A 19,962-nucleotide genomic window follows, 5' to 3' on the forward strand; every position below is an offset into this window, starting at 1 on the left:
GTGCCGGCAGGCACGGCCGCCGGGCGCAGAACCAGCACTGAGCTCTTCTGCAGTGCAGGCCCCCTCGGGGCAGGGGCTGGGGGGCTCTTCCGTGACGGCACAGTGGCATAATGTGGACTTCGGAAAAGCAGGGGTCGCTTCTGTCTCCCTGGGAAGTTTCCCAAGGGTTTTTGACCTTGGAGCCTGTTTTTATTTTCTTTAAAGCACTTCCCCTTTAGTCCTCAGTAGAAACCACTCTGGAAAATGCTAATTTGGGACTAAAATGCCATTTGAGCTGAGGAGCCATCACATAAGTAGGTATGATTTGTGGGTTTTGGAGGTGCTCTCCGAGAGGGTCCTCCCAGCGGGGCCAGGACAGCTCTGGCGGGTCTCGGGAAAGAGTTGCAGGTCTGGCTGACGGAGGGAGGGAGGCCCTCCCACAGAAGGGCCCCGGCACCCAGAGGGTGGTGTGTCTGTGGACGAGGCCTTGCCAGAGCTCGTTTGAGACCTCACTGGAGATGCCCCTTGAACGGGCAGGCCTGTCATGGGAGCGGGGTCTCAGCGGTGAGGAGCTGGGGCTTCCCACTTGGTGGTTGAGGTGGGAAAGCCTATTGCAGGGCTGAGTCCTCTCTGGAGGCAACGCTCTGCTCTGCTGTGGCTTTGTGGAAAGAGTGGTGCTAGCTTTTCGGTCGTCGTGAAGATCAGAGACCACTGTACGCACTGGGTCCGGCTCTGAGCAGCTCTTCCTAAACGGAGCTCTTGTGTTTCTGGTGGACGGGGCACTGCCCGCCTGCCCAGCGCCGCTTTCCTGCCATCGAGATGCCTCTCACTGCCCAGGAAGGTCTGGTACTGTGGCTGCAGCCACAGATCACCCCTGGCCAGGACTTCCCTCCTTCGAGTCCTACTGGGGTGGCGGGGTGGCAGGCTGGACTGAAGAGGGGAGGAGAAGGCGCCTCTCACTCCTGCGTACGTGTATGTCACCAGCAGAACTCACGGTGGCGTGATTCTCCCAGCCCTATGGAGAAGGTGTCCTGGCTTGATGGGACAGAACATACAGCCAACACGAACCTCCCACTTCTATCAAATCACCACGGTCATGCTCAAGGTGGGTCCGAAGGCACAAAGTCTGCGTGGAGTGTTGAGTGTTAGCCGTGGAGGTTTGGACCACGGAGCTGGCGAGCGAGCTGGTGGCCCGGGGCGAGCGTGGCTCCTCGTGGCTAGGAACGCTGGTGTGAATGCTGTGGCCGCCAGCAGGGAGGACAGGCCTCCTGCCACCGTCATCCTGGAAGACGTGAGTGGAGCTCAGCGTGGCCGGCGGGGCCTCGGCGGGCAAGAGCTCGCGCCACCCTGCTCGTGTGCGTTCGCCTGTCGGAACTGGGAATCAGGATCCGCGTATTGGCAGGTGTGTGGGAACGACCCGGTGTGCGCAGCTCGCACGTGAGAGGCAGAGCCGCTCAGTTCTGTGTTGGTGACTCGGGCGGAGTTGCTCAGGTCTGCGCGGCTGTGACACTGTCTGGAAGGAGTGGTTGTCCTCCGTGACCCTGCTCTGTTCCAACCGCGTCCGCTCTCTGGATGCCGGCAGGCGGGTGGGTTATAAACAACTGTTTCCTTCCCTGCGCTGCAGATGAGGCGACTGATTTCTGAGTTCCGAGCTCATTTTGTTTCTAGAAAGTTGTATGTTTTCTTTTAGTGCTTTTAAATTTGTTGGCATTTTTATATCGATGCCTTTGCAGTTACTGAAACACTCGTAGCTGAGTTCCAGCCCTTTCCTTCCTGATAGCACGTGTTTCTCTCTGCCTGCGCCCTTTGCCCGTGCGAGTGTCGTTGATGCGTTCCAAGAACTACTCTCGATGTCCTCGTCCCACATGTGTAGCTGCCGTTCTTGCCTTTGTAAACTCCTATTGTGTATTGAATACCTTCCGCTTTCCTTTTGGTTTATTTTTTCCCAAACTGAATGCTTATGGAACTTCTTTTTCTCGTGTTTCTGACGGAATCGTTCTCTGCTTTAGCTTGAGTCACACCGCAGGTTTGCGGGGGGCCTTTTCCCGCGTCATTAATTCCTACCTCCTCCACGGCTCTTACCGTCTTCTGACCGTGGATGTGGTCACAGCGCAAAGTGTCTAGGAAGTTTGCTTTCTTTTTACTCTCAGTTTTTTTTTTTTTTCTGAAAGAGAGGAGTAATAGGAAAATACACAGAAATGTGTCAAAGCATGTATCGAAAAACAGAACAGCAGCGCATGTGGAGAGCAGGACGCGAGGGCGTAAGGAAGCCTCAGGACCAAGTGCCCAGCACCGCTGTTGTGGGTCTCCAGAGCCTGCGAAGCTTCTCTTCAGAGGTGCGTTAGCTGATGACTCGGCAGCTTCTTTGGGGAAACTGTTCGGAAAGAGAGTTGAGGGCTTTGGCTCCTACCACACGAGGAAGGCCGTCTCCTTGTGGGCGGCCGTGCGCGCTGTCTCTAGCGTTCGTGTGCAGAAGGAAAGCCGCGGGAGCGGGTGCGCGGAGTCCGCGGGTAATGCCTTCATTTCCCCTGTGACCAGGAGAGGCGACAGCTGCAGCGTCCACGGTGCGCTCACGACGGACGTCTCCTGAGCGGGCTGCTGTGGTCAGCGCACGTCCCTCCTGCCCGCGCGCCCCCGGGTGCCCGCTCAGAGCTGGAGCTCTTCCCGGGGCAGGGGGTCCGGCGGGGGCCGCGGTGGCATCATCTCTGACATCGAGCATGTTTTCCTTGGCTTATCTGCCGTGACACTGTGTCTGTTAAAATATGTGCTTGTGTTTTGGGGGTTGTTTTCTTACAGTTTTGAGAATTCCTTATATATCTGGATAGAAGTCTTTTATCATAGAGGTGATTTGCAAATGTTTTCTCCCAGTTTAAGTCTTTTTAACAACCTCGAGCCTCCATCAGGCCCTGCTCGAGAGCGTGGGGATTTTATTTCAGGCCGTGGCATGGACCGCGTCTCCTGTAGGTGCAGCTCGCGGGGACAGGGCTCCAGGCCCACGAGTACCCGTAGAGAGTCCGAGCAAAGCTGCGACTCCTTTCTTGTCATTTTCACCACAAACGGAAACTCGTCAGAGGAAGCCGTTATCTCTGTACTCGCCTGTAGTCAACAAGCGTCGTCGCTGCGATTGTCGCCGCGATTGTATAGTTTTCCTCGGTCGCCTGGGAGCCACAGCTTTTGTTTGGGGCTGCCTGTGGTCACACGTGGCTGGGACACTGGAAATGTGCCTCCGCTGGGTTGAGATGTGCTGTAGAGTGTAACATGACGCAAATTCCAGATTCTTAGTATGAAAAAAGAAACGTAAAGTAGCTAAATATTTTTTCATACCGTTACATGTTGAGGTGATACTTTGTGTGTTTGCATCAATAAAATATATTAAAATTTAATTTTGCGAGGGTTTTTTGTTTTGTTTTGTTTTTACTTTTTAGTGTTTCTACTGGAAAATTGCAAATTACCTGTGTGTCCTGTGTATTTCTGTTTCCGTTCTAGGATTCCACTCAGGACACCATAGGAATCGTTCTCTGGGACGATTTGGTTGTTACTGTCTCCGCAGGCTCCTTCTGGCTCTGACAGTTTCTCAGGCTTTTTTCTATGATCTGGACAGTTTTGAGGAGTACTAGTCGGATGTTTCATAGAATGCCCCTTGGTTGGATTTTGTCTGATGTTTTTCTCGTGATTATATTGGGATTAGGAGCTTTGGGGAGGAAGACCACGGATGTAAAGTGCCTTTCTCATCACGTGGAGCCCGGGGAGCGCGCTGCCAGCGCGGCCGGTCACTGTGGGTGCCGACGCAGGTCACCTGGCTGGGTGGGTTCTCATCCTGTGCTCTGGAGGAAGTGGCCCCCTTGTGCAGCCCGTATTTAGGGGAGAGGGGCTGCCCTCCATCTCCTTGAGGGGAGAGCAGCTACGTCAATTATGGGAAATTCTTCTGCATGGGAGGTTTGTCTCCTAGCTCTGGCCAGACATTAGTCAGTTTTATTTACCTTTTCAAATGAGAAGCTTTTGTTGTCGTTGATTTTTCTCGATTGTTTTCTGCTTTATTTTTTATTGATTTTTACTCTGATCTTTATTATTTCCTTTTTTCTGCTCACTCTGAAGTTCTCTCTCTCTTTCTTGAGACAAAGGTGATTGATTAATGATCTTTCTGTTGCATTTTACTAATTTTAATATGTTCTTTCATTTTTTTCTTTTCAGAATACTTTCCAGTTTTCCTTTTGGTTAATACTTTGACTTAGGGGTTGTTTAGAAGCTTGTCATCTGATTTCCAAATTTTTATGGATTTTGCAGATAATTTTCTGTTACTGATTTACACTGTAATCCCACTGTGGTCAGAGAACATACTTCATATGAGGTGAATTCATTTAAATTTATTGAGATTTGTTTTATGACCCTAGGTAGGGTGTATCTTGGTAAAGGTTCTGGGTACACATTAAAAGAGCATTTATTCTAGGGGCACCTGGGTGGCTCAGTGGGTTAAGCCTCTGCCTTCGGCTCAGGTCATGATCCCAGGGTCCTGGGATCGAGCCCCACATCAGGCTCCCTGCTCAACAGGGAGCCTGCTTCTCCCTCTCTCTCTGCCTGCCTCTCTGCCTGCTTGTGATCTCTCTCTGTCAAATAAATAAATAAAATCTTTAAAAAAAAAAGAATGTTTATTCTCCTGTTACATGATGTTCTGTGGAGTCCATTAAGATAAGATTTAAGTCTTTTGCATTCTCACTAATTTTTTTCTACTTTTCCTTTTGATTGTTGAGAGAGGGTTATAATCTTTTTGGTATAATTATGAATTTTTCTCTTTATTTAATTTCTCTCCATTTTTGCTTTATATATTTTGAAGCTCTGCTGTGAGGCTCATGAGTATTTAGGATTATTATATTTCCTAAATGAATGGACCTCCTTTATAATTGTAAAGTGACCCTCACAATCTCTAGTAATATTCATTGCCTCGAAATATATTTTGTCAATATTACTGTCACTCTAGCTTTCTTTTCTTTTCTTTTCTTTTCATTCCTTTCCTTTTCTTTTCTTTTATCTTTTATTTATTTGAAAGAAAACGACTGAGCACAAGCAGGGTGTGGTGATGAGGGGGAAGCAGAAGGAGAGAGAAGCAGACGGAGAGAGAAGCAGACTCCTTGCTGGCCGGGGTCCCAGGATCATGACCTGAACTGAAGGCAAATGCTTAACTGACTGAGCCACCCAGGCGCCCTCAGCTTTCTTTCATTTGTGTTAACATGGTATATCTTTTCTTTTATCTATAACATGTTTGTGCCTATTTATTTATTTTTAAAGATTTTATTTATTTATTTGACACAGAGAGAGAGAGATCACAAGTAGGCAGAGAGGCGGGCAGAGAGAGAGGAGGAAGCAGGCTTCCCGCTGAGCAGAGAGCCCGATGTGGGGCTCGATCCCAGGACCCTGAGATCATGACCTGAGCCGAAGGCAGAGGCTTAACCCGCCGATCCACCCAGGTGCCCCTGTGACTATATTTAAAGTGGACATGTTGTGGACAGCACACAGTTGGTAACAGTATTTGTTGTTTTTAATACACTTGAACAGTTTCTGTTTTTTAATTGGAATATCTAGATTATTTACCTTTAATGTGGTTACTTATGTGGTTGGCTTTAAGTCTACCATTTTGCTCTTTGTTTTTCTTCACTGCTGAGACAAGACCTTGCTTTGTACTCAGTAGTTTTTTTTTTTTCTTAATTATTTTTCTTAACATATAATGTATTATTAGCCCCAGGGGTACTGGTCTGTGAATCGTCAGCCTTACACATTTCACAGAACTCACCATAGCACATACCCTCCCCAGTGTCCATAACCCAAACACCCTCTCTCTACCTCCCTCCCCCTGGCAACAGTCAGTTTGTTTTGTGAGATTAAGAGTCTCTTATGATTTTTCTCCCTCCTGATCCCAACTTGTTTAATTTTTTGCTTCCCTACCCCCCATAGCCACCCATTCTGCCTCTTAATCAGAGGCATCATATGATAATTGTCTTTCTCTGATGGACTTACTTTGCTCAGCATAATACCCCCTAGTTCCATCAACATCATCGCAAATGGCAAGATTTCGTTTCTTTTGATGGCTGCATAGTATTCCATTGTGTGTGTGTGTTTGTGTGTGTGTGTGTGTGTATGTCTATGGATATATACATATACTACATCTTCTTTATCCATTCATCTGTTGATGGACATCTAGGCTCTTTCCATAGTTTGGCTGTTGTGGACATTGCTGCTATGAACATTCAGGTACACATACCCCTTCGGATCACGACATTTGTATCTTTGGGGTAAATACCCAGTATTGCGATTGCTGGGTCATAGGGTAGCTCTGTTTTCCACTTTTTGAGGAACCTCCATGCTGTTTTCCAGAGTGGCCGCACCAGCTTGCATTCTTACCAACAGTGCAGGAAGCTCCCCTTTCTCTGCATCCTCGCCAGCATCTGTCATTTCCTGACTTGTTAATTTTAGCCATTCTGACTAGTGTGAGGTGGGATCTCGCTGTGCTTTGGAGTTGTATTTCCCTGATGGCCAAATGATGTGGAGCACTTTTTCATGTGTCTGTTGGCCGTCTGGATGTCTTCTTTGCAGAAATGTCTGTTCATGTCTTCTGCCTTTTTCTTGATTGGATTATTTGTTCTTTTGGTGTTGGGTTTGATAAGTTCTTTATAGATGTTGGATACTATCCCTTTATCTGATGTGTTATTTGCAACTATCTTCTCCCATTCTGTCGGTTGTCTTTTGGTTTTGTTGACTGTTTCCTTTGCTGTGCAGAAGCACTTGATCTTGATGAAGTCCCAGTAGTTCATTTTTGCCCTTGCTTCCCTTGCCTTTGGCGATATTTCTAGGAAGAAGTGGCTATGGTCGAGGCCAAAGAGGTTGCTGCCTGTGTTCTCCTCAAGGATTTTGATGGATTCCTTTCTCACATTGAGGTCCTTCTTCCATTTTGAGTCTGTTTTCGTGTGTGTTGTAAGGAAATGGTCCAGTTTCATTCTTCTGCATGTGGCTGTTCAATTCTCCCAGCACCGTTTGTTGAAGAGACTGTCTTTTTTCCATTGGACATTCTTCCCTGCTTTGTCAAAGATTAGTTTATTCTAAACTTGAGGGTCCATTTCTGGGCTCTCTATTTTGTTCCATTGATCTATGTGTGTTTTTATGCCAGTACCATACTGTCTTGGTGATGAGAGCTTTGTAATAGAGCTTGAAGTCTGGAATTGTGATGCCACCAACTTTGGCTTTCTTTTTCAACATTCCTCTGGCTTTGGGGTCTTTTCTGGTTCCATATAAATTTTAGGGTTATTTGGTCCATTTTGTAGAAAAAAATTGATGATATATTGATAGGGATTGCATGAAATGTGTAGATTGCTTTAGATAGCTTACACATTTTAACAATATTTGTTCTTCCAGCCCATGATGAGCATGGAACGTTTTTCCATTTCTTTGTGTCTTCCTCAATTTCTTTCAGGGGTACTTTATAGTTTTCCGAGTACAGATTCTTTGCCTCTTTGGTTAGGTTTATTCCTAGGTATCTTATGGTTTTGTGTGTAATTGTAAATGGGATCGACTCCTTAATTTCTCTTTTTTCTGTCTTGTTGTTGGTGTATAGAAATGTAACTGATTTCTGTGCCTTGATTTTCTATCCTGACACTTTACTGAATTCCTGTACAAGTTCTAGCAGATTCGGAGTGGGGTGTTTTGGGTTTTCCACATAAAGTATCATATCATCTGCAAAGAGTGATAGTTTTACTTCTTTGCTGATTTGGATGCCTTTGATTTCTTTTTGTTGTCTGATTGCTGAGGCTCGGACTTCTAGTACTATGTTGAATAGCGGCAGTGATAATGGACATCCCTGCCGTGTTCCTGACCTTAGCAGAAAAGCTATCAGTTTTTCTCCATTGAGAATGATATTTGCTGTGGGTTTTTCATAGATGGCTTTGATGATACTGAGGTATGTACCCTCCATGCCTACACTGTGAAGAGTTTTGATCAGGAAGGGATGCTGTACTTTGTCAGATGCTTTTTCAGCATCTATTGAGAGTGTCATGTGGTTCTTGTTCTTTCTTTTATTAATGTGTTGTATCACATGGATTGATTTGCAGATGTTGAACCAACCTTGCAGCCCAGAAATAAATCCCACTTGGACGTGGTGAATAATCCCTTTAATATACTCTCGGATCCTATTGGCCAGTATTTTGGTGAGAATTTTTGCAAATGTGTTCATGGATATTGGTCTGTAATTCTCTTTTTTGAAGGGATCTTTGTCTGGTTTTGGGAGCAAGGTAATGCTGGCTTTATAAAACGAGTTTGGAACTTTTCCTTCCATTTCTATTTTTTGGGACAGTTTCAGGAGAATAGTTATTAATTCTTCTTTAAATGTTTGGTAGAATTCCCCTGGGAAGCCATCTGGCCCTGGGCTCTTGTTTGTTGGGAAATTTTTGGTGCCTGCTTCAATCTCCTTACTGGTTATGGGTCTGTTCAGGTTTTCTATTTCTTCCTGGTTCGGTTGTGGTAGTTTATATGTCTCTAGGAATGCATCCATTTCTTCCAGATTGTCAAATTTGCTGGTGTATAGTTGCTCATAACACATTCTTATAAATGTTTGTATTTCTTCGGTGTTGGTTGTGATCTCTCCTCTTTCATTCATGATTTTATTTATTTGGGTCCTTTCTTTTTCTTTTTGGTAAGTCTGGCCAGAGGTTTATCAATCTTACTAATTCTTTCAGAGAACCAGTTCCTAGTTTCGTTGATTTGTTCTACTGCTCTTTTGGTTTTGATTTTGTTGATTTCTGCTCTGATCTTTAGGATTTCTCTCCTCCTGCTGGGTTTAGGCTTTCTTTGATGTTGTTTCTCCAGCTCCTTTAGGTGTAGGGTTAGGCTCTATACTTGAGATCTTTCTTGTTTCTTGAGAAAGCCTTGTATCACTATATACTTTTCTCTCAGGACCGCCTTTGCTGTGTCCGACAGATTTTGAACAGTTGTGTTTTCATTATCATTTGTTTCCATGAATTTTTTCAATTCTTTTTTTTTTCAATTTTTTCAACTTTTATTTATTTGACAGTGATCACAAGTAAGCAGAGAGGCAGGTAGAGGGAGAGGGGGAAGCAGGTTCCTGCTGAGCAGAGAGCCCGACGTGGGGCTCGATCCCAGTACCCTGAGACCATAACCTGAGCCGAAGGCAGAGGCTTAACCCACTGAGCCACCCAGGCTCCTCTCAATTCTTCTTTAATTTCCTGGTTGACCCATACATTCTTTAGAAGGATGCTCTTTAGCCTCCATGTATTTGGGTTCTTTCCAACTTTCCTCTTGTGATTGAGTTCTAGCTTCAGAGTGTTGTGGTCTGAAAATATGCAGGGAATGATCCCAATCTTTTGGTACTGGCTGAGACCTGATTTGTGACCCAGGATGTGATCTATTATGGAGAATGTTCCATGTGCACTAGAGAAGAATGTGTATTGTGTTGCTTTGGGATGGAATGTTCTGAATATATCTGTGATGTCCATCTGGTCCAGTGTGTCATTTAAAGCCTTTATTCCTCATTGATCTTTTGCTTGGATGATCTGTCCAATTCAATGGGGGAAGTGTTAATGTCCCCTACTGTTATTGTATTATTGTCGATGTGTTTCTTTGATTTTGTTATTAATTGACTTATATAGTTGGCTGCTCCCATATTAGGGGCATAGATATTTAAAATTGTTAGATCTTCTTGTTAGATAGACCTTTTGAGTATGAAATAGTGTCCTTCCTCACCTTTTGTTATAGTCTTTGGCTTAAAATCTAATGTATCTGATATAAGGATTGCCACCCCAGCTTTCTTTTGATGTTCATTAGCATGGTAAATTATTTTCCACCCCCTCACTTACTTACTTACTTTATTTATTTATTTATTTATTTATTTATTTGACAGAGATCACAAGTAGGCAGAGAGGCAGGCAGAGAGAGAGGAGGAAGCAGGCTTCCTGCTGAGCAGAGAGCCCGATGTGGGGATCATGACTTGAGCCGAAGGCAGAGGCTGAACCCATTGAACCACCCAGGCGCCCCCACCCCCTCACTTTAAATCTGGAAGTGTCTTTGTGTCTAAAATGAGTTTCTTGTAGTCAGCATATTGATGGGTTTTGTTTTCTTATCCATTCTGATACTCTTTGTCTTTTGATTGGGGCATTTAGCCCATTTACATTCAGGGTAACTATTGAGGATATGAATGTAGTGCCATTGTATTGCTTGTAAGGTGACTATTACTGCATATTGTTTCTGTTCCTTTCTAGTCTACTACTTTTAGCCTCTTTCTTTGCTTAGAGGACCCCTTTCAATATTTTTTGTAGGACTGGTTTGGTGTTTACAAATTCTTTTAGTTTTTGTTTGTCCTGGAAGCTTTTTATCTCTCCTTCTATTTTCAATGACAGTCTAGCTGGATATAGTATTCTTGGCTGCATGTTTTTCTCGTTTAGTGCTCTGAATATATCATGCCAGCTCTTTCTGGCCTGCCAGGCCCTGTGGATAGGTTTGCTGACAATCTAATATATCTACGATTGTATGTTACAGACTTCTTGTACTGAGCTGCTTTTACGATTTTGTCTTTGTCACTAAGACCTGTAAGTTTTACTATTAGATGACAGGGTGTGGACCTATTTTTATTGATTTTAAGGGGGAATTCTCTGTGCCTCGTGGATTTTGATTCTTGTTCCCTTTGCCATATTAGGGAAATTTTCTATTATAATTTGCTCCAATATACCTTCTGCTCCCCTCTCTCTTTCTTCTTCTTCTGGAATCCCAATTATTTTAATATTGTTTCGTCTTATGGTATCACTTATCTCTTGAATTCTCCCCTCATGGTCCAGTAGTTTGTCTCTCTTTTGCTCAGCTTCTTTATAGTCTGTCATTTGGTCTTCTATATCATTAATTCTCTCCTCTGCCTTATTTATCCTATTGGTAAGAGCCTCCATTTTTTATTGCATCTCATTAGTAGCTTTTTTGATTTCAGCTTGGTTAGATTTTAGTCCTTTTATTTCTCCAAAAAGGGCTTTTATTTCTCCAGACAGGGTTTGGCTAATATCTTCCATGACTTTTTTGAGCCCAGCTAGCACTTGAGAATCATCATTCTGAACTCTAGATCTGACATATTACTAATGTCCATATTGATTAGGTCCCTAGCTGTCGGTACTGCCTCTTGTTATTTTTATTTTATTTTTTTTTTGTGGTGAGTTTTTCTGCCTTGTCATTTTATCCAGATAAGAATATATGAATGAGAGAATAAAGTACTAAAAGCGTAGCAAAGACCCCAGAAAAATGTATGCTAACCAAATCAGAAGAGACCCCAAATTGGGGGGAGAAGGAAAAAAGAAATTAAAAAAATATATACGTATATATATATACATGTTAGACTGTTGAATAGAACAGAGCTACCTACTTGATTTTGGGTGAATTTTGGTCTCTGAGAAGGAACTATCTCCAAAGTTTTAAATAAATTAAAACATATATATAAACAAAAATAAGGATGAATATGATTAAGTTATGCAATATGACTATAAAGCTGAAAATTTAAAAATTCTAGAAAAGGAATTGATAAGATAATTTGGTTGGAAAGAGGAAAAAAAAAAAAAAAAAAGGAATGTGCTCAGGCTGAGGACTAGAACAAAGCCCTGTGCAAGATTAGGGTATATTTTGATGTGTTAGAAGAAATTGTATTCCAAAATTTTTTAGAAAAGAAAAAATGTATATGTATTCAAAAAATAAGTTTAAATATAATGAAAGGATAAAATATGAATATAACAATGAAGGTTTAAAAAGATTTTTTTTAGAAAGGTATTGTTAAGATAAATTACTTAAAAATGTTAAAAGAGGAAAGAGAAAAGTAAAAAAATAGAATAAGGAAAACAATAAAATTAAAAAAAATTAACTTTGCAATACTAATGGATCATGGGAAAAGCCATGAATTCTATGCATTGCTCTCCCCTAGCTCTGGAGTTCGCAGTTCTAGATCGGTGAGCGCGGTCAGTGGCTGGATGTTCTTGCTGATCTGGGGGAGGGGCTTGTTGCTCTGATTCTCAAGTGTCTTAGCCTGAGGCGGAATTGCACCGCCCTTGCCAGGGGTCGGGCTAAGCAATCTGCTTGGGTTCGCGCTCGGAGCTTTTGTTCCCCGAAGTTTCTGTAGAGCTCTGGAGGACGGGAATGAAGATGGCGGACTCCTAGTCTCCAGCCAGGAGGAGGCGAGAGCTTGGGGACCCCTCCTCTGTGTGCCCTCAGAGAGAAGGAGTCAGTCCCTCCCATCTCCCTGGTCTCTGGCTGAGCTCTGAACTCCTCTGGTTTGTGACCGAGCGTCTCTGTCTCTGGCGCGCAGCCCCGTTTGGAGTCTCCAAACCCAGCACATTCCTGCTGCAGGCTCCTGAGCCACTCCTCCCGGAGGAGGAAGGTGAGTGTCCCTGGATCTGCCACTTGCGGCGTCCCTGCTCTAAGGGCAGTGGCCCCACTGTGCCTCGGATCACGGTTTAAGGTGACCCCGACCTGAGAACCCACTCCTTGGCTCCGTCTCTGCAGTCGGCTTTCCTGCTCCCATACCTGCGAGCTCTGCCTCACTCAGGCACCCCCGATCCTCCGGTGACCCCGTGGGACCTGAAACCACGATGTCCCTGTGGAGGCTCCACCCCCCTACTTAGCCTCTGGAGCGACGTCCCTCCGTGGATCCGACTTCTAGAAGTTCGGATTTTGTGCTCCGCCGCTTGCCAGGAGCTGGCCCCTCCCCCACAGTCTATCTTCCCATCGCTTTGGACTCACTTCTCCGCATGTCCTACCTTCCAGAAAGTGGTCGATTTTCTGTTCCTAGAATTGCTGCTCCTCTTCTCTTCGATCTCCTGTTGAGTGTGTCGGTGTTCGGAAGGTCTGATAACTGTCCAGCTGATTGCCTGCTGCTGATGTCGTCTTGGTCTCCTACTCCTCCGCCATCTTGCCTCTCCTCTCCTTTACTCGGTAGTTTACAGTTAGGGACTTCATTCACCAAATAATTATTAAGTGTTTATGATGTAGCATTATTAATTTGCACTCTCCATGTTATTGGAGAGGGCTTCCATTTCTGGCCAAGATGGAATCATAGAGACCAGATGTATTCTGCCTGATAGCAACCAAACCAAACCAAACGCAACTGAAGAAGCTAGACACCATGTCCTGGAGGAGACGACGTATATCTCCACTGGAGAACCAGGGTGTCTCAGAGATTCAGCAAACAGCCGAGGTGAGCCCTACAGGAAGTCTGCAGTCTCCTGGGCAGGGGGAGCGAACCTGGGCAGAGCATGGAAGTTTCTCTAACTAGCGTGCAGGTAGTCATCCTGGGAAGCCAGAGCAGCTGACATTTTCAGGATAGGGTGTCAGGTTAGCTCCGGACTTAACAAGTCTGGGAATCAGTAGAGGTCAGGGCTAACCCTGAGGTAATGTGAACATTTGGGGTCATCAACATATAAGGGGCATTTGAAGGCATGGGATTTATGGAGGTTACCAGGAAGGAGGTACAGAGAAGATCTGTGACTCAGCCGGAAGTACGCCAACACTTAGGCGCCGAGCAGGAGCGTGGAAGCGGAGGCCAGGGGAGCAGTGTTGCGGGAAATCGGCAGTCAGTTCTTTTGAACGCTGCTGGGAGGCAGACTTGGATTCTGATGGAGGATTGATCATTGCATTTGGCAAGAAGATGGCTGTGATGAGAGCTGTTCCACTGGAGTGCTGCTATCGGTCTTTGTTTTTTGTTTTGAGAGAAGCAGCTTTTAGTCATACAGGTTTTTTCCTATATAACTAGGTTCTACGTATCGTTTATTTGTATTTTTTATTTCTCAAAAGATTTTGTTTATTTATTTGAGAAAGAGCACAAGCAGGGGGAGCAGCAGGCAGTGGGAGAAGGAGAAGCAGGCCCCCTTCTGAGCAGAGAGCCTGATGTGGGACTCGATCCCAGGACCCCGAGACCATGATCCGAGCCAAGGCAGACATTCAACCGACCGAGCCAGGCAGGCGCCCCTGTACATATCAAGTGTAAAGATTAATTATAAATCCAGAAGCCAGGTTCCTACCTCCTACTTTAAAATATGAGCTTTTCTAATAATGTGGGAGCCTCCTTTGACTCTTCCCATTTCCTGCTTTCTCTGTGTAGATAAATCATCCTGACTTGGGTCAGTCACACGCTGCTTTTCATTTTTAATTTTGCCACCTGCGCTTGCATTGCCAACAGTGACGAATTGTTGGTGGAATCTGTAATTCAGCATTTTACTCTTTTTTTTTTTTTTTTAAAGATTTTATTCTTTCATTTGACAGTCAGAGATCACGAGTAGGCAGAGAGGCAGGCAGGGAGTGAACAGGCTCCCCACTGAGCAGGGAGCCTGATGCGGGGCTTGATCCCAGGACCCTGAGACCATGACCTGAGCCGAAGGCAGAGGCTTAACCCACTGAGCCACCCAGGCGCCCCATGTAATTCAGCATTTTGTATGTGAGGTCGTATTGATACCCAAAATGTAAGTCTCATATTGACAATGGACACCTCCAGTTGTAACTGAAGATCGTGTATTGCTTTGTATTATTCCGATTTTTGGACACACCACAGTTTATTGCTTGTGAGTGGGTTGTCTGCAGTGTTTAGCTGTTAACAGACATGGCGGACTCCAGCGCCCGTCTGTCCTCTGTGTGCTGGCATCTCATGCTTTCACTCTGTTTCTGCCATTGATGAGGTGGGCGTGTTTTCCTGTGTAGACTCGCCGCTGAGATTTCTCATGTGCGAATTGCTTGTTTCTGTCTTCTGTAATTTTTGGAGAGTTTCTTACCATTTTGTTACTGATTTATGGGGGTCTCATGTTTTAAAAACGAGTCTTTTGTCGGTCCGAGATACTGTACAAATCTTTTCTCAGCTTCTTGTGTGCTCTCTCAGTGTTGTCTTTTCTTATTTTAAATTTCAGTATAGGCCCATTTGTCAGTCTTTCTTTTATAAAAATGTTATACTAGCAAATGCTGCATTTTGTTTAAGAACATTTCCCAATCCTGGAATCGGGGAAGGTAAACATGTAATAGTTGTGTCTTTCACATTTTGTTTTTAATTTAGCCAGAATGAGCTTTTACAGATGGTGGGAGTCCAATTCATTTATTTTCCGTAAATGTATTCAGTTTCAGGACACCAGCAATTGGGAAGTGTGATCTAAAATGTTATTCTTTCAGAAGCCAAAAATCATTGGTCCAATTGTCCCTCCTTGAGTCAACACAAGACAGTCTTAATTTCTATAGTTTTGTAATAGACCTTGATATCTCGAGGAAAATGCTTCAAACTTTTATTCTTTAAGAATCGCATTTTCTGACCTTTTTCCTTTCATATACATTTTAGGGTCCAATTCCCCCAAAAGAATAAGGTTTTGATTAGGGTTGTCCTGTCTATAAATCAATTTGGAGAAAGGTTCACATAGTTATAATATTGATTATTTCAATCCATGAACATTGTATAACTCTCCATGTTTACTTTTGTCTTTCCTTAATGCCTTTCAACATCCTATAAACTTCTCTGTGATGCGTTACCTCAACTTTTGTTAGATTTAGTCCTAGGAGCCTCATTGTAAAAATGCAATGGTATTGTATTTTCTTTTTCTTTTCTTTTTTTAAAATTTAAGATAGGGTTTTTACCGGTTACTGACACACAGAAATGCATTTAAGTTTTATTTGATTTTGTATCCAGAAGTCTTGCCAAGCCACGGTGGCAATTGTCCACTAAGTGTACTAGCTTATCTGTCGCTTCACTGGATTTTCTCTGTACCTGTGCTGGTTCCCCCAGGAGCAGACAGCAGGGTTGGTCATGTGAGAGCTTTATCGGGAGAAATGCTGGAGAGTGACCATGGTGGCAGGGATTTGTTGGAGCCTGGTCAGGCCAGCTGGGCAGGATTCTGGTCAGATCCTCATGGAAGAGGCCCGAGGGGAGGAAGGAAGGTTGAGCGGAAGGGCCAGACTGCAGCGCGGTTCTGGCGAAGTTTGACAAAGCACCGGGGAGTTCCTGAGCCACGGTTACTCGCTGGAGGGTTCCTGTGTCCGAGGCTGAGCCATGTGACCCTGCTGGTCTGTGAGGGCCGTGATGGGTTTCAGAGTGTGGCATTGGGGGTTTCAGATCAGTGGCCTCCCCAGACGTGAAGATCTGAGATGCTCACGGCCCACACATACGTCTGCTCAGACCTCTCGGGGGGCGGCTCAAAGGGAGGTGGTGAGTGGGGTGAGCTCACCCTGTCGCCGTGCGCCAGCCAGCGACTGGCCTTCCATTTTGCAGTCCCAGGAGTCACCCTGCTGATGTCGCTGTCTTCCCTATGGCCCAAAGCTCCTTCCTGGGTGAGGGATCTGAGTATCTGCAGCTTGAGCCTCGCAGGCCGGAGTCGCTGCCTCCCAAGGGCGCGGTTGGAGAAGACCCTTGGTGGCTGCTGTGACTCGCGGGGCCTCGACTGCCCGCATTCTGGAATGTGCTTGCGGTTCAGGTGAGACCTCGCAAGCTGCGCCGAGACACAATATGATGTTTTCCTGGGTGTGTTTCCAGCCTGTTGTCCTGCCCACTCTCTGCAGACCCCTTAGGCTCGTCACGAGCTCGTGTCCTGCACCCGCAGCCGGCTCGGTGCACGGGAAGCCCGGGGTGAAGGCCGGAGAGCCTGTCCGGGAGCCGTCTGCGGCCGGTTGCGGGTGAGGCTGGGGGGCTCGCCCTCTCAGAGCAGCAGGGGCTCTCGTGCGGCCTGGGGGTCGAAGAACCCATTGGGTCAGCGGCGGGATGACTGTGTGTTGCGGGCACCTGGCATCACCTGGCCTCACCCGAGATGTCCCACCCGTGGCCCCCAGCGCGCACAGGTCTTCCCGCCCTGCACTCATTTGGCGGTCATGGCCTCCCGGCAGGAGGGAAGGTGTCCTGCACCTGTCGTCACAGACGTGCCCTGTGCAGTGCCCTGAGGGGCTTTTCATGCCTCATAATCTGGCTAACGGCTGCTGGAGCCGACACCCTCCCCCAGGCCTGTGGGGCCATCCAGCGGTGCTGTGAGCTGCACGGGGCCTGGTGGGGACACAGGGTCGGGGGAAGCAGGTCCAGCACAGTCCCCCCCGCCCCCGCCGCTCTGGACGCGCCCTGGCCGCCTGTCGGGAGGGGGCCGCCTGGGCTCCGCGGGGCTCCGGGCGGGAGGCAGGGAGGGGAAGATGACACACAGATCTCTGTGCTCCGAAAATACCCCTCCGCTCTCCAGAAAATTGAGTCAAATGGTATGGAAATTCGGCGAAGTGATTATGGGTATTGTTCTGTGGACGTGTTGCCAGGTGTCTCTTCAAGAAGAGAGATAAATTTGTGTTTCTCTGCCTTTATTCTGGGCTTAAGGTTTTAATAAAAATGCAGTGAGGGAATTCTGCATAGCAGCTTATCTGGAGCTGAGATTCATGCCTCTGACAAGAGTCTCAGACCGTCTTGTCTCTCGCGGGCTCACTGTGACCACTGGTAGCCTTCCCCCACCACCCTCAAGGGCCACCAGAGAACGCGGCAGCCCCCTGTCCACCCCAGGGAGTGTGGGCCACCCCTGCTGCTTGCCCTCCTGGTCCCAAGCCTTGGGGCTGTGTCACTGGCAGGGTCTGGGTTCCCTGCCCACGGGGACATCTCTGGGGACGCGGAGGCAGGGTTCACGCGTCTCAGCCTCCAGTCCCACTGCGGGTGTCCTACCGGCTGGAAAGCTGGCTTCCCACCCCTCCTTGCTGCAGAGGGTCTGGTCCCCTCCCTTAGGTGCACAGGCTGGGAAGGGTGCAGCTGGGAGAAGGGGCCCAGCCTCCTGGGGCCATGGCAGCAGGCTGGTGGGCGTGCCGCATGCATCAGACCCCTGGGCCCAGGAGCCCTGAGCCGTCCCCTCTCCAATCCAGACGTGCTGCGCACCAGACGACAGGGTGATTCCAGAAGGGGTGTGTGCTGTGCTCCAGCCACAGGGACCCTGGTGACCGAGGCTGCCACAGGTGACATCTGGAAGGGCCCAGAAAGAGAGCTGAGAGCCCTCAGCTCCCCTAGCCAGGTGGTCCCTAGAGCCGTGCGGATGCCTGGGGTGTCCTGGAGACGGTCCGGGGAGGGCGTGCTGCGAAGAAGACAAGATGCAAATGCTTTACAGTGTGAACACTTCAGCCACAGAAGGACCCGGGCGGCAGTGTGCGGTCCCCCCGGGGGCGCTGGAGGATCCTGGTGAACGTGGTCCGGTGCTGGGGAGGGGAGAGGAGGGATCTGAACCCTCGTCCCCTCGCACACGGGGTCCCCTTCTCTATTGTGGCTGTTTGCGGGACTGACTGTGCGTGGGGGACTCCGCACCCTGCCTCTGGCCATGTCCTCTTTTTCCCCCGTGGCTTCCCGGTTCTCTGGTGCCCTTCAGCCTCCATGCCTGTGACTTCCCTGGATGTCGTCGTGCCTCACACTCCCCGGGCTTGCAGTCACCCGCAGGTGCAGGCCCCGCACCCTGGCCCTGCCCCAGCTTCCTCTGCTTCCGTCTGGGCCATTCCTGGGACTGCTTGCTGTGCAGACGCACGCGGGCAGGTGTGTCCTCCTTGACGGCGTGGGTCACGTTCCTCGCGTTCCCACCTGCTGTCCTTACGGCCGTTGGCCTCCTTGTTGTCCAGGTCCTCGAACACGTTTGTCATAGTTTCTCTCTAGAAACTCCAGTGTCTGAGTCATTTCCAGCCCTGCTGCGCCCCGTGTCCTGCGTGGAAGCCGTCCGGGAGTCTCGGTGCATCCCATCTGGAGTCGGCCAGTGGTCCCGAGCGTTCCATGGCCCGCAGCTGGTGGGTGTCTCGGGCGAGCAACGCAGTGGGTCGTTGATGCTGGCGGTGGGTCGTGTCCGAGGGGACCAGCCCGCGTCCTGCACTCTGGAGCTCGCATTTTCTGCAGTTTTAAACCGCAGCCCCTGCGGGGCAGAACCTCGTGAAGGATGTTTGACCCGTTCCGGAAGCAGCTGCTTCTCAGAGGAGAGGCGAGCGCACTTGGCGGGGGGGAGGATGTGAGGTTGTCTGGGGCGTTTGCTGGGAAGAACGTCTGTCTTTTTTTTTTTAAGTTTAACTTAACACTTAAACTCGGAAACATAGTTTTTAAACTTGTTTTAAAATATCTCAAATGAAGGCTGTTTGTAGATTGGGCTTACTCATAAGAATCGTTAAAGTTCAGCGCCTTCTAACGACCTGGGAGCAGCGCCTGACTGACCGAGGGTAGAAACTCACCGGCCGCGTGGGTCGGTGGGCGTGATCACGTGCATACGGTTTAGAAATACCGTGGTGCGTCCCCCCCCCGCTTGACCTGTGTGTCCCGCGAGGAGTCTTCTCTCGGTCGTGATAGAAAAACCAACATCCCGAGTGCTTCTGCCACAAAGCCTCAAACCCCGTGTTTCCTAACGAAAGCCGAAAGCCGGGCACTCACTCAAACCCGACTTTACCATATTTTAGTCAAACGAGTTGATACATTTAAAATTGTTTTCAAATAATTTGCCTCATCCTTACGCTGTCCTTCTAGAATGTCCTCTTTGTTCTGTAACATGCATAACATTGTAACACTTACTTATACTTTGTAACTAAATGCACGTGCTTGTTGGGATTCATGCCTGAATTTTAACATCCCAGCTGTCATTGTAAGAAGTTCAGAGATCACTGTTTTAGGTCAGCCCTTCACTGCACCGTTGGGAGAACAGGGGAGTTCGGTTCCGGGGGGATGTTGCAGATAATTTGTTAAGCTAGCGCGTGACTCGTTTTTGACCGTGAACGGAACAGATGCGGAGTTTCCCCCTGGCGGCGCTGCGGCTGCTTGCACGCTGGGGGCTGCTTGCGGGGAGGAAGGCGGGGCCTCCTCCCGTGGCGGCTGGGAAAACAGATTCCACAGCCCGGGGCCCCGAGCTGGGACCTCCCGCTGGCGTCCCTGGAGGGCTATGGAATCTGGTGGCTGGGCCTGCCAGCCCGAGTTTGCAGCCAGGAGCTCTGCGGACAAAGCTGTGCGCAGGGAGGAGGGTGTCCGAG

The sequence above is a fragment of the Lontra canadensis genome, unplaced genomic scaffold (assembly GCF_010015895.1).
Source record: "Lontra canadensis isolate GAN:19392208 unplaced genomic scaffold, GSC_riverotter_1.0 scaffold73, whole genome shotgun sequence".
NCBI classification, from domain to species: Eukaryota; Metazoa; Chordata; class Mammalia; order Carnivora; family Mustelidae; genus Lontra; species Lontra canadensis.